The sequence below is a fragment of the Amphiura filiformis genome, chromosome 14 (genome assembly GCF_039555335.1).
Source record: "Amphiura filiformis chromosome 14, Afil_fr2py, whole genome shotgun sequence".
Taxonomy (NCBI): Eukaryota; Metazoa; Echinodermata; class Ophiuroidea; order Amphilepidida; family Amphiuridae; genus Amphiura; species Amphiura filiformis.
In genome coordinates, this window is record NC_092641.1 from 57,259,369 (window position 1) to 57,273,262 (window position 13,894).

Here is a 13,894-nt window from a genome sequence, read left to right on the forward strand (position 1 = left end):
GAACATTGGGATCCACGACCCAATGCAACAAAACAAGTGGGAGCCCTACCCAATGACGCTAAACAAGAGATTCAACAATGTCATGAGACTGAACATGGGGATCAACTACCACCCAGTGACACAGAACATCGGGAGCATCGACCTGGTTTAGTAATTTCTGTAATAGGAGGTGGTCAAGATTTCAAGATGACCAGTAACCAGAAAACCTACTTTCGAAGAGCAATCAAGGAGGTAAGTACTCCAACATTCTCTCAGCTATCATTTTAAAGGCCCATTCAGTGATTTGATTTGCTCATTCGGACGATCGTATCGAAAATCAACAAAATTCAGATTTTGGTACCTTTGTCAACATAGCCTGTTAGTGGTTCAGCGGAAAGCCGTGTATTTAAGACAAGTAAGGCACTTTACACGAATATGTAATTTATATACTGACAGTATATACATTAGCTACATGTATTTGAATGGGGCTTCAACTTTGTCAATACTGCTGTTTTCTTTGTTTTTTGCCAAAATTTTCATTTAAAAAATACCAAAGGACATTTTGAATGACGTATCCTTTACTGTTAAGCAATTTATAAACAATTTTAATTTTTTTACACTTTCGCTGGTATCACTGAATGGGTCTTTAACGGGCATATATATTGCTCGGACAACATCATATCATTGGCAAGCTAATATTATGAGGACAATGAAAATGACTCCTTTCTTGAGAAAAATAAGTCGTTTAAAATTGATATTCCGCAAAACCCAACTGTAAGCGGTGAGTTCCTTCGAACGACACAGATTTGACCTAGCAAAAACGGTGATGTCATGAAATGAAATGTGCCAGCTTTGAGAGAATGGACTGTCAATATACTCTCAATGCACAGAACGTATACAGTTTTTGTTATCAGTAAAAAAACTCTGAATCAAGTATTACAAATTTAATGGTTTTTACACATATGGATAAAATCAGGCCGCTTCTTTATTATATATTAGTAAATTGTTAAGAAATATTTGGACTAAAAAAATATTTTAGATCAATATGTTACCGTAAGAGCTTAAAATTTGAGCGTGATCAATATAATTGTATTTATTATGCAAATAAACAATTTCAATGGGCCGGGACCTAATTCCCAATTAATCGTAATGAAGGTCGCGCATTTATACATGAACGAACATGAAAAGAGCTCTAGGGCTCATGTGTTATGTACTACTCGTGCACATAGGGGAACGCCGGGTAGTCCCGAACGCGGGGTAATCCCGAACGGTACTGTTGTAGCTAACCTGAGAAAGGTGACGCTATCACACTACTCTGCAGCAAAAGCTACTTCAACGATACATTCACAGAATGCACATTTGGGTCAAGAGGTTGGGGTTCTTCTCACAAAATATTAAAAACGAAATTAGACACTTTTACTTTTGATCATCGATTATCGGATGCGTAGGAAATATTGTAGTAATTAAGAGGGATGGATTGTACAATTAATAAGACATCAGGACGATTGCTTAAAGATATGACGTGACCATATCGTGTTGATATAAATAGCTTATAAGTACAAGTAAGAAAAAGTAATACATGAGTGGTGGGGTAATCCCGAACGGCTATAGAAAACAGTAATGATACCGGGTAATCACGAACGGCCGTCATGAGTGTGATGTGTTTTATCTGCATTGATCTACAGAGCTATATGTATCATGAGCTGGATATGAACAATTCTTTCACCGAGGTTCTAGAAATAAATTAAAAGTTGTAATCAAAAATTCAATTCTTTTTAACACTCCAAATTGATTCTTCAATGAGCTTTCCAGTACCAAGATCGCGGGGTAATCCCGAACGACGCCATTTTCTTTGTTTCATCATAATCTTCTAACTAATTAAAGTTTAGTTAATGAGAACGTGCTTATAATTAAAGTATTACCCACTCTTGATATTAGTATGGTTTATTCTATCTTACGTTGTTTTAATGTGTAAGAAAAAGGCTTAAATGAAAAGATGTTCGGGATTACCCCACTCTTCATTTACTTACGTCATCAGCCCGCTGCCTTGAAAATTAATTTCGCCTTGAACGCGGGGAGGACCCCGCACGAGCCCGCATTTTACCAACACAATTTCTCTTTTTTCAGGAGAAATACGAATAAAAAAATTGCAACGAGTGTTAACTTGTAATGTAATAATTATTCTCTTCGAATGGAGTTAAACTTGTTTTGCAAGAAGTTAAATCATCAGGGACACCAAAAGCAGGGTACTAAAGCGCAGGGATAGATCACGTATATAGGGTCCACAACTTATAAGTTCCCCCTAAATACATTATAAAATAAATCGAAAAGTATTTGACGAAATGCAAACGTGTAAAAAGGTGTGGATAGCCTTATTTAGTTTACACACATGGACCAACTTATAGCGTCACACATGATTGCGTTCAGTCACAATGGGTTATTATGTAAAAAAAGATACCGTTTTTAACAGTGTTAAAAGTTGCATCTGAGTCCATACAGTCTCTACGCAGGACAACCAATTCTTTTGGTATGCAAGGCTCACTCAGTCATTTAATGAGGCAATACAAACGATCGAATTTGGTGTTGAAATGAGCAAAATTTTGAGTTACACCTTTTCAATGTAAAATTAATTTTCTCGGCCAAATGAAAAGCAATAATTTTCATTTTTTCAGTAAATGTCAGGAAACACTGTCATGCTTGATACTGTATTTTTTTTTCAAATCCTAGTGTTAAACTTAGGCGTGAAATGCAGTCATTTAGTGTAAGATTTTCGATTTTGATAGGCTTCAACTCTGCCCGCGAGCCTTTTTTTGGATCAACCTTTTAGCTTTTCAAAGTAATATAGTTCGCTAAAGAAGGATTTTTCCCAACTTTCTAACGCACATCACCGTGAGCGATATATCATAGTTTTGTCAGAATTTCCGTTTGATTCCACCATCTTTTACTGTCGGCTGAAAATTTTTCAAAATCCACGCGTGAAATCTTAGGCTAATACTAGCATTGTGGATCGATATCTCTGGGTGCCCGGCCTGGCTACAGTGTTGCCAGAACTTCAATATAGCAAAGCATATTGCCAAGCGCTCCTATGAAACTGATCATGTTATAAGCACGATGATGAGCTTTCATCACGTGAGTGATTAATTATTTGATTTCATCATCACCGTGATCATCGGACCAATGTGTTGAAATTTGCTTCTCCTCAAAACAACTTTGCCCAACATTTGTTAAAAAAAATCAACAATCTTACATGCAATTGGGCAATATTTTAAACAAAACTTTCATTTACAAAACATAAATATTCCGCTGTATGTTTTATCAAGCAAACTGTTTCGAACACACTTCCAAATAACCTTCGTAACATCTCCAGACTTTCGTTATTTAAACGCCAGCTTAAAACCAATCTTTGTAAATTGATTGTTTTTATGTTTGTTTGTCAATTTCGTGCTTTACGCGCTTTGAGTTCCTCATCGGAAGAGATTGTGCCTTATATAAATAAAGAATCATTCATTATTATTGTTAATTTAAACAGGTTTTTGTTTTTAAACAAAAACCTGTTCAAGCAATTAATTAAAAATTGCTTGCCTAAAAACAGAATAACTTGGATGTTAATACTTGACCTAGTGTTTCAATTGTCATGAAGGTGACTGGGTATAGTGCCTTTTATTTGTGTTTGTTTGAAATTGCTTTTGGAAACCCACCGAAAGTCATAATGAAGCAGCCAAAACAATACAAGGTTAAACATGGAAGTTTATAACAACCTATTAAGGGGGTACTGCACCCCTGGCCAATTTTGTGCCCTATTTTAGCATTTTTCTCAATAATTATAGCACATTGGTGACAAGTAAGCTGTGCATATTATAGGGGCAAGGACTACAAATACTGTACTAAAAATTAAAAACAAACCCGAACACAAGTCTGAAGGGTGTAATGAAAATGCCAACCCGCGATGGGGGGGGGGGGTCATTCAAAATTCACCTGGAGATAGGAGGGACAGGAAATTAAAATCCCCTATAATAACACGCAAATTTTTCTAGGTTTGGACAGTGGATTTTCCCATGGACTCATCCTAGGTAAATAAACAAACAAACAAACAAACAAACAAACAAACAAACAGACAAAATGGTTTTCATAATCATGGAATCCATAGCCCCTATAAATTGAAATTGCAGGCTATCACGGGAGCAAATTTCCAAAATTCACCTCATTTACCAGAAAACCAAATTGGGGATTTGGGCTACCAAATCGCTGGTCAGGCAATCCTTGCTTTCAATGGAAAAAGGGACCTGGTTGACAACAATAGAAATATCGATTATTTCTGCTGGTTGCGCTGGAGATAAAGTACTGAGTTTGACATTTTCGGAGCATGAAGGGAAAAAGGGTAAAATAAAAACGGAAATTCTGACAAAACTATAATATATAGACCCAGACGATGTGCCTTACAGAGGTGGGAAATATCTTTCTTCAGCAAACTATATTAGTTTGAGACGCTAAAAAATGCCGTAAAAAGCTCGCGGGCGAACTAAAGGCATATAAAAATCAAAAATATCACACTAAAAGACAAAATTTGATGCTTAATTTTAACACCAGGATTTTAAAAAAAATGTATATCCAAGCAGTATGTTTTTAACTGACATTACTGAAGAAAAAAAAAAGATATTGCTTTATATTTGACCGAGAAAATAAATTTCATAGCAAAAAGGTGTATCTCTGAATTGTGCTGATTTTAACATGTATCGATCGACTTTTAGCGCGACTATGCATTTCTAAAGAATCGGTTGTCCAGAGTTCTAACTGCATAGGAGTCAAATCTCAAACAATACAGTAGGTCAGGAATATTCATGTGTTTGTTAAATTAAACTTAATCTTTGGTATTCTTCATTTTCAAAATCAAAGCAGGTGTTTTTAATCTTTTCTTTTTTTTTAATGATAATTGGCTGAATTGGGCGGGATATGTACTGCAGTGAGAATAGACCATACATCTTCAGTAGTTCATCACATGTGAAAAGTCACATTTTAATAATGCCGCGTTTGCTTCGCGGTCGAGCAATAGGTTTGCTGGATAAAAATGTACCAGTGAAAGAAATTGCTTGTCGTATGGGAGTTGCGCCTAATGCGATTCGAAAATTCAAAACAAAATTTCAGGTGACAGGAGAAATGAAAAATCAGGCGAGAGCACCTCGTCGACGTGTCACGTCTGTTTGTCAGCAGATGTCAATAATAAATCTGGCTGAAACCAGCAACGGATCCGGACTTTCATAAACATCAAGCGCCGACTTTGTAATGCACTTGTTAACACTGTAGGAGGACACATTCACAACTGAACATCTTAGACGTTAAGTTTTATTTCCATTACAAACACATAAACAGGCCTGACATACTGTATTGTTTGAAATTTGACTCCTACGGGCTCAGGTGCAACTTTTAAAACTGCCTGTTTTTTTACATAATGAACCATTGTGACCTAACGCAATAATGTGTGACACTACAAATTGGTCCAGATTTGTAAAACAAATAAAGTTACTCATAGCATTTTACAATTTTACATTTTACTTTTCAATTTCTTTCAAAAAGCATAAGAAGGAACTTATAAGTTGTGTACCCTATATTATAAGTTAATTCATGTTATTATTTGTATTGTAGCGGAACCGGCCTTCGGTATATATGGTAGCGAAGTAAGGCCTATGATGTAGTAGGTGTACGAAACATATCGTACCTGACACTGGCAAAGGAAACACTCTCACACTCACAGATATGAGATCAATTGGCTCAACACCTTTATTGGGCTTCGGGCTGATCCAAGATCGGAGTGGATTCAGGAGCGAGAGCGGCGACTTGGATGCTTAGAAGAGAGGGAGAGCTAATTGACCAGTCACCGACCAACCACACTCACGGCTACAGACAGACTGGCCCAGAGTGCTATTGCACCCCGCTTATATAGCCAATGAAACCACGTGACTGAAGGAGGCCCTCTCTCGGCGACATCCATTTCCGCCACACACTCCCCTCCCCAAACCGATACGTCCCGGATCGTACATAGTCGGGCCAGGGCGGAAAATGGGCGGTGATTGTATTTCAGAGCTGATCAACTGAATCATTCCGACTCAGGAAGGATCGATCACTTACGCCTACTCGGAGCGGGGATCACCAAAAGAGCCAGACAACGACATGCAAGAGCATGCGGGAGGATACGAACATGGAACGAGTTCAGCCATGATCATGCATTACCCTCACCGGTGCTCATACACACTGCTCTCAGATTCAATCGGTGCTCCGCCGGGTCCAAATCCGGAGTAAATGATGTTTCCTTAAAACTATCATCTCTATATTAAAATATACTCTTCAATACTTTATAACATATAAAAAATGTGGGAGATTTAACTGAATTTCCCAAAATATATCCAGCAAGTAATTTGGCATATCCAAAACATATTATCATCAACTTTAAAATTACTCGTTGTCATGCTTTGTGATATTGAATTGTTAAACAAAGCAGTTCTACATAACTTCACAGCATGTATTATTATATGCTGGTAACCTTTATGACATTACAGTTACAAATCCGGAGTCGCCTTAAAAGAACTGTATCATTGCTCCGGTACAAAGCATTATCACTGGTTATTAATACCAATGATCATAAAACTTGTTTTACTGCCACGATTACCTGTGTATTTAGTTTACAGCAAATAACAGGAGCAACCATTTACTCTTTCACGGAGCCATCACATCAGAGAAAGAGCCGGCCAGTGATGAGCAAGAACACAGGAGGAGCCATCATAGATCGAACATCTATGACAGGCTAACGATCCTCGCTAGTGCACATACCACTCACCGACGGACTCCCTCTCCGATCCGACGAATCCCCATCCGGAGCAAACAATATATCCTATTACCATTTAAAACAATCATATCATACAAAATCAACCTGATTAAAATGCATGGCCATGCTCTTGTAAGTACCTTCCAAAATAGTACAACAACATGAAACACTGTACATCTGTACATTGTAACTTCTATACAATCATGATAAGTCATGCAGTAATATGTTATCATAACATATGCTATATACATTGTACATCTTTGCCCTGTTTTAAACATGCTAAAAAATATTTTTGGTACGCATATAGGCTACACATTATCATCGCGCTATGTAACTGACTCCGAAATTCCGGAATTGTTTTTGTACCAATTATTTCAATGATCAAGTGTTATTAGAACATTGTAAAATTACACAATGTTATGGATTAGAAAGGTGTAGATGGGGATGAAAAATGTATGTAGTGATATGTGGACGGATGATAAATGAGAGATGATGGAATGGACAAAATGGAAATGAACAATTTAAATATATCAGCGGTACTCAATTATGACATGAATTACTGTAATACATAATTTTTGGAGCTCTATATGCATGGTTTCAGTTCACAGTTTCACTCAAAAGTATACTCTTTGGTGGTGGTCTCCGTGATTCGCACCAGTTTTCCACTGCGTCCTCCAATATCTGCAAGATGACTCATTGGGAGTAGTCCTGAGGCTCCGGGGGCTCCCGGTACCTCCCTTGGCTGCTCGCAATATTTTTTTCCGTAGTTAACATTTGAATAGGAGAAACTTATAATGCATAATGTATAGTGTTACATGTATTATAGGCTTGGCTCCACCACACTCTGCCATTAATTTCTTCTTACTTAACAAAAAGAAATTAAATACATTAGATTTAAAATTCTACCAAAGGATTCACCGGGGTTCGAACCAACAACCTATGTATCCATAGTCAGACGCTTTACCACTGTGCTACAAGTCGCTCTGCAAGAAATGCGTCTGTTTAACATACTTATTGATTACGGAATAAAGCGCAAACACACGATATACTATTACTAGTGAATACGGTATAATCTCCGATCAATAATGAACCCTAACCCTAACCCTAACCCTAACCCTAACCCTAAACCTAACCCTAACCCTAAACCTAAACCTAACCCTGACCCTAACACTAACGTATATAATTGCCTAAACAGGCTCCCTATTCAAATGTGAACTACGGTAAAATAATCCGCTGGCTGCTCCGTAGTAGTAGTAGCTGTAGTACTAGTAGTAGTACAGGATGCCGGAGTCTTGGACTTACGCGCTCTCTTCTTTGGTGACATCTCCAGCATATCTCGGAGCCACTGAGTTATGCGCCGGATTTCCGGAGCATAAAATAATTTGAGCGCCGGAGCATATGAGTCATTAATATCTTGGAGTAACTGTGCGCTGGATTTCCGGAGCTGAATATAGCTGAGCGCCGGAGCCTGAAATTCACATTTTGGTTTAATTTTTCAACCAGTTTCTTAATTGTTCACCTTCGTATGGCTTGAGTCTGTCAAAGTGAACAACTTTGGGCTTCGACTGTGGCGATTTCTGTATTCTGTATACAACATCAGACAACTTAGTTGTAACTAAGTAGGGTCCATCCCACTTGAATTGTAGCTTTGGACATCGTCCTTTCTTTCTGACTTCCTGATGTAGCCATACAAAAGACTCTACTTGAATAGGTTGTGTTATGATACCTTTGTCATAGTTCCGTTTCTGTCTCTTTGCTGCTTGTTTTAGGTTTTCTCTAGCTCTGTCGTGTACAGCTCTTAAATTGTTTCGCATTTCTTGAGCATAGTCCGTTTTCAACACTCTATCTGTTTCTGCCTCGACCGGAGTTGATGATAAATCAATCGGGAGTTCCATCTCCATTCCATACAACATAGCATGTGGTGTTTCAGAGGTTGATTCATGTACGGAGCTTCTGTATGCCATGAGAGCGAAAGGTAAAACTTCTTCCCAATCCTGTTGGTGCTTCTGTGGATCCAACAGGACTGCAATCGTATTCAGCATAGTTCTGTTGAATCGTTCTATGAAGCCATCTGACTTGGGGTTCAGTGGAGTGGTCCGTGTTTTGTCTATTCCAAGCAATGAACATACCTCTGCCATGACTTTGCTTTCAAAGTTTCTCCCTTGGTCACTGTGTAGAATTCTGGGACATCCGTGCCGACATATCCACTCATGTGTTAACTTATTAGCACAGGTGACTGCTTCCTGATCCGGTATAGGATATGCGTCCACCCACTTGGAAAAGTAGTCTCCGACAACAAGAATGTAACGATTACCTGTCGGAGTTATGGGGAGTGGACCAAGGATATCCATGGCTATTCTCTGTCCTGGATGTCCTGCTATGTCTTGTTGTAGCTTGGCTTTTCTTCTTGTAGAAGGTGATTTCCGTTTGGCACAAATATCACATTTTCGGAGCCAAGAACGAATGTCACTGCTAACTCCAAACCAGTAGAATCTTTCGTTCAGCTTGTTCCTGGTTTTATTTACTCCCAAATGCGCTGCTGTTTTGGAGTTGTGCAATTCTTCAAGCACAGTCTCTTTGTACTTCTCTGGCATAATTAACTGCCACTTTATGACTTTACCATCATTTGACTCCCATCGTCGATACAATTGACCTTCTTTCAGCTCTATTCGGTCCCATTCTAGATAATAGACCTTAGCAGCTTTTGACAATGGTGATACTGCTGCATACTCCGGTTTCTTGTTTAATTCCTTGGCCGTCCAAAGCCATGACAAATCGGAATCATTGATCTGCGCATTTTTCATTTCTTCATTCGTCCATTTTGGTGCAGGACATATGGCTCTTACTTTTCTTGTCTGGTTTACTTGGCTCTCTGTTAATTCCACTGTTCCGGAGCTGTTTTTACTAACGGATGCTGTTCCATGCTTCTGCGTATTTGGAACTGCTGAGCTTTCTACTTGATCTGAGTCATTACAGCTGGCTGAAACAGATCGCTCGGTAGCACTTACTTGATCCGTGTGTTCACTTATATTCCTCGGAGCAGCTTTACTGGATGTCTGTTTCTTTGGTACTATCCTCGGACTTGCTCCGGAATGGCTCCCATTGCTTGTCTTAGTCGAGTCATGATCACCGTATTGCTGCGGGTGATGGTTGTCCTCTTGTCGTGCTTCTCCGGAGTTCGGAGCGTTATTTTGCTCCGGGGGAAATTGGCAAGATTTATCCGACATTATAATGTCTCTCTTTGGCTCCGGCTCCGGCTCCTTCTCTATTGGAGTAGTGGTTTCGCTCTCGGAGTCGCTCCTATTACATTGAGAGCAAGGTTTTCTGGATAGAGAATCAGCGTTTTGGTGGTTCTTCCCGGCGCGATGTATGATTTCATAGTCGTATTCTCCAAGTATCTGTAGCCACCTAGGCACTTGACCCTCCGGATTTCGAAAGTTGATAAGCCAACGGAGTGATCCGTGGTCAGTGCGGATCGTAAAGTGTCTGCCATATAAGTACGGTCTGAAGTACCGAACAAAGAAGACTACTGCCAGTAGCTCTCTTCGTGTGACGCAGTAATTCCTTTGAGCTCTCGTGAGCGTTCTGCTGGCATAAGCAATAACTTTTTCCTGACCGTTCTGTTCTTGGGAGAGCACAGCTCCTATCCCGTATGCACTAGCGTCCGTGTCAAGAGTGAATTGGTCGGAGTATGTAGGATATGCTAAAACAGGGCTTGTTGTTAAACACTGCTTCAATGCAAGGAAAGCCTCTTCGCAACTATTTGTCCAATTGAATGCGATGTTCTTCTGTGTCAAGCGGTTTAGTGGTCTGGCAATATCACAGAAGCTCTTCACATACCTTCTGTAATAAGATGCTAAGCCGAGGAAGGCACGCACATCTTTGAGGCATTTCGGAGTTTCCCATTCCTGGATAACTCGGATCTTCTCCGGATCTGTAGCAATACCATCGCTTGACACGACGTGTCCAAGGTACAGCACACTCTTCTGGAATAACACACATTTCTTAGGCTTTAGTTTCAGATTGGCTTGTCTGAGTTTTTGGAACACGCTCGTCAATCTGTTTAACTCTTCTTCTATTGTCTTGCCGAACACTATCACATCGTCTAAGTAGATCAGAAGACTTTCCCATTGAAGTCCTGCCATTATGTTTCCATGAGCCTTTCAAAAGTCGATGGAGCATTACACAACCCGAAGGGCATAACTGTCCATTGGTATAGTCCTCCCCGCACTACAAAGGCTGATTTTTCCTTAGCTTCTTGATCTAACTCCACTTGCCAATATCCGGAGGCGAGGTCTAGTGTTGAAAACCACTGTGCTCCGGATAATGATTCCAATGTTTCTTCAATCCGGGAATCGGATAAGAGTCTTTAACAGTTACCTCGTTCAGCAATCTATAATCGGAGCAGAATCTCCGGGAGCCATCTTTCTTCGTGACTAAGACAATCGGAGAGGCCCAAGGGCTCTCGGATGGCTCAATTATCCCTCTCTTCAACATGTCTTTAACTTGCTTGTCAGCTTCTGCTTGCATAGCGGGTGCGAGTCGTCTCGGTTTTTGTCGGATTGGTGGAGCATTACCAGTGTTTATCCGATGTTTCACAATGCCGGTTCTCCCAAGATCACCATCTCCGGTTGAAAATACATCTTGATATTCCGACAGCAAATCCGCAACTCCTGCGTGGTACTCTTTTGGTAACTCCTGTACGCTCGCTTCATACAGCGTCTGCAGGTGCTCTGGGACACTCTTCTCCGACTTTTGTTTATTTATTCCTCGGTCTATCTTGTTCACCGTCTCCCAACCTACTACAGGGCTTACTGTTCCAATTGCTGTATTCTTCTTCACTGTTAGGTTTGACAGGGTTGGATTGAATACTCTGACGGGTATGTAATCAGGTTTTGTTGTATCCAGGTCTACAACCACTCTTGCTACCACAGCTCCGGCTTCTTTAAGTTTACTGCTCCCCGGTTCTAGGATTCCGAGTCCTTCAATTCCCGGAGTCTTATTGCTTTTTCCAGGTATGAGCATCTCATGCCCCGGAGGAATTGTTATGTTCTGACGGAGGGTGACTTTGGCACAAAATGTGCGTGTACTCGATGTCTTAACGTTGCATTGCACAACCTTGTCTCCGAATCTCAACTGCTCCTTATATGGATCAATGGTGCATTTTGACATATACATGAAATCCATACCCAACATAGCGTCGTTTGTTATTTCGGCCACTACTACTGGCGTGAACATAGAAGCGGGTCCAATGTGGACGTTCATTGATGCCCATCCTATTGACTTTAGAGGACTTCCATCTGCTTGTTCTGCTGCATCTTTCATGGGAAAAAGAGCTGGCCTTGAGTCAACTGGAATACTGTTATACATCTGGACGGAAATAATAGTGTCTGTAGTCCCCGTGTCCACTAAGTATTCTACTGAGCAGTTGGCTATGTGTCCTTCGACAACTAGAGAGCGACCACGTTCTACATTTTCAGTGGTTGGGTTTATTGACGGTTTTTGCTGATTTGTAGCCGCATTTCTGTTTACTGTTGGTTTTCCGGAGCCCACGCTACCGATCTCGACCCTTCCGGGGCTCCTACGTTGGGCCGAAAATCGTTTCCCGGATGATTCCATCCTCCTCTCGAGCTGCGAAACGTTTGAGGACAGCTTGCTTTGTAATGATCCAATGCTCCACACCTGTAGCAACCTCTTCCTCTGCCTGGGTCTTGTCTACCACTTCCTCGTCGCCTTCCGCTCACTCTGCCGTAGTTAGGAGCTTGTGGGGCTTCTGCCGCTTGTCCTTTCTCAGTAAACTCCGACTGTTTGCTCGACTCCGATTTTGACGCCTTCTCTGCTACGGTCTTCAACAACCCAATGACTTCCCTCAACTGATCCTCTAATACTCTATCACTCTGCTCTACACTTTTCACAAACTTCGTAGGTTGTTTTTGCTTTTCGGTTGTCAAAAACGCTTCTGTCTCTAATGCAGTCTGTAATGCTGCTTCCATAGAAGTAGGACGGGAGAGGTGCACCGCTGATCGTATCTCCGTATCTCGCATGTTACCCATGAAGTGGTCTCGTGCTGTCCGGTTCCTGGTTTCTTCTGCCATGCCGACGTAAGCATTATCTGTTAGTTTTCTAACAGCTTGTGCAAAATCTTGCAGACTTTCTTGTTGCTGTTGTTGGCGACCACGAAGCTGTGCCAAGTATAGTTCTGCTTGGCCGGAGAACGTGGTTTCTAAGCGCTTATATAACTCCTGATAAGTAATTGTTCTCCACTCATCCTGCTGTCGAATCACACCTCTGGCTCGACCACGAAGGCTCATAAATAATTGCTGTGCCTTTTGGCTGTCAGTCCATCCGTTCCAAGTGGCGACAGACTCAAATTGGCTAAGGTATTCCTGTAGAGGCACATCTCCTTTGAATGCTTCAGGCGTAATTTGTTTCTGCTTAGGCCGCTCCATTCGGAATTGATCCATTCCTTTTATGCAATCTTCACGCCTTAACCTCCATGGTCCGCTGCTGTGGTGTGGCTCCTCTTCTTCGGAGTCGACAGATTCTTTATGTCGTTGTATGCTGACGTTACCCGGGGTCATATCACCTCCATCCTTCCTTCGGACCTCTGCGCTGACTACTTGATGTGATGTCGGAGCCCGTTTCTTATATTTCCTATGACTGTCGGATGGCACCTGATCCGTTAGCATTTGACGGAGCTCCCTACTTTCTTGTTTCAAATTCTCCAACTCCAACTTCATTTGTTCTACCTCAGCGTCCTGGTGGTCTCTTTGTCCATAATTAACACTTGCTGATGCATATGGAACCGCTGGAGTTTCATAGCTTTGCGTTAGCTGCTCCTCTTTTATAGATTTGTTGATCTGCCTCGGCTCCCGGATAAACACATCTTGGTCGGATGCCGTTGCTCTTCCGTACCCCGGTGGCGTTTCAAATTCATGAACAAATCTTGATCCCATCATAACGCTCACATCTTCCATCGGGCTACACGACGCATCTTTTTGTGTCCTTTCATGCCTTTTGTGACTCGATTTGTCCAACTGTCCTTGGTTGCGTTTGTCTGGCATATTGTTCAGTAGAATCGTTTGCATCTCCTGAAAT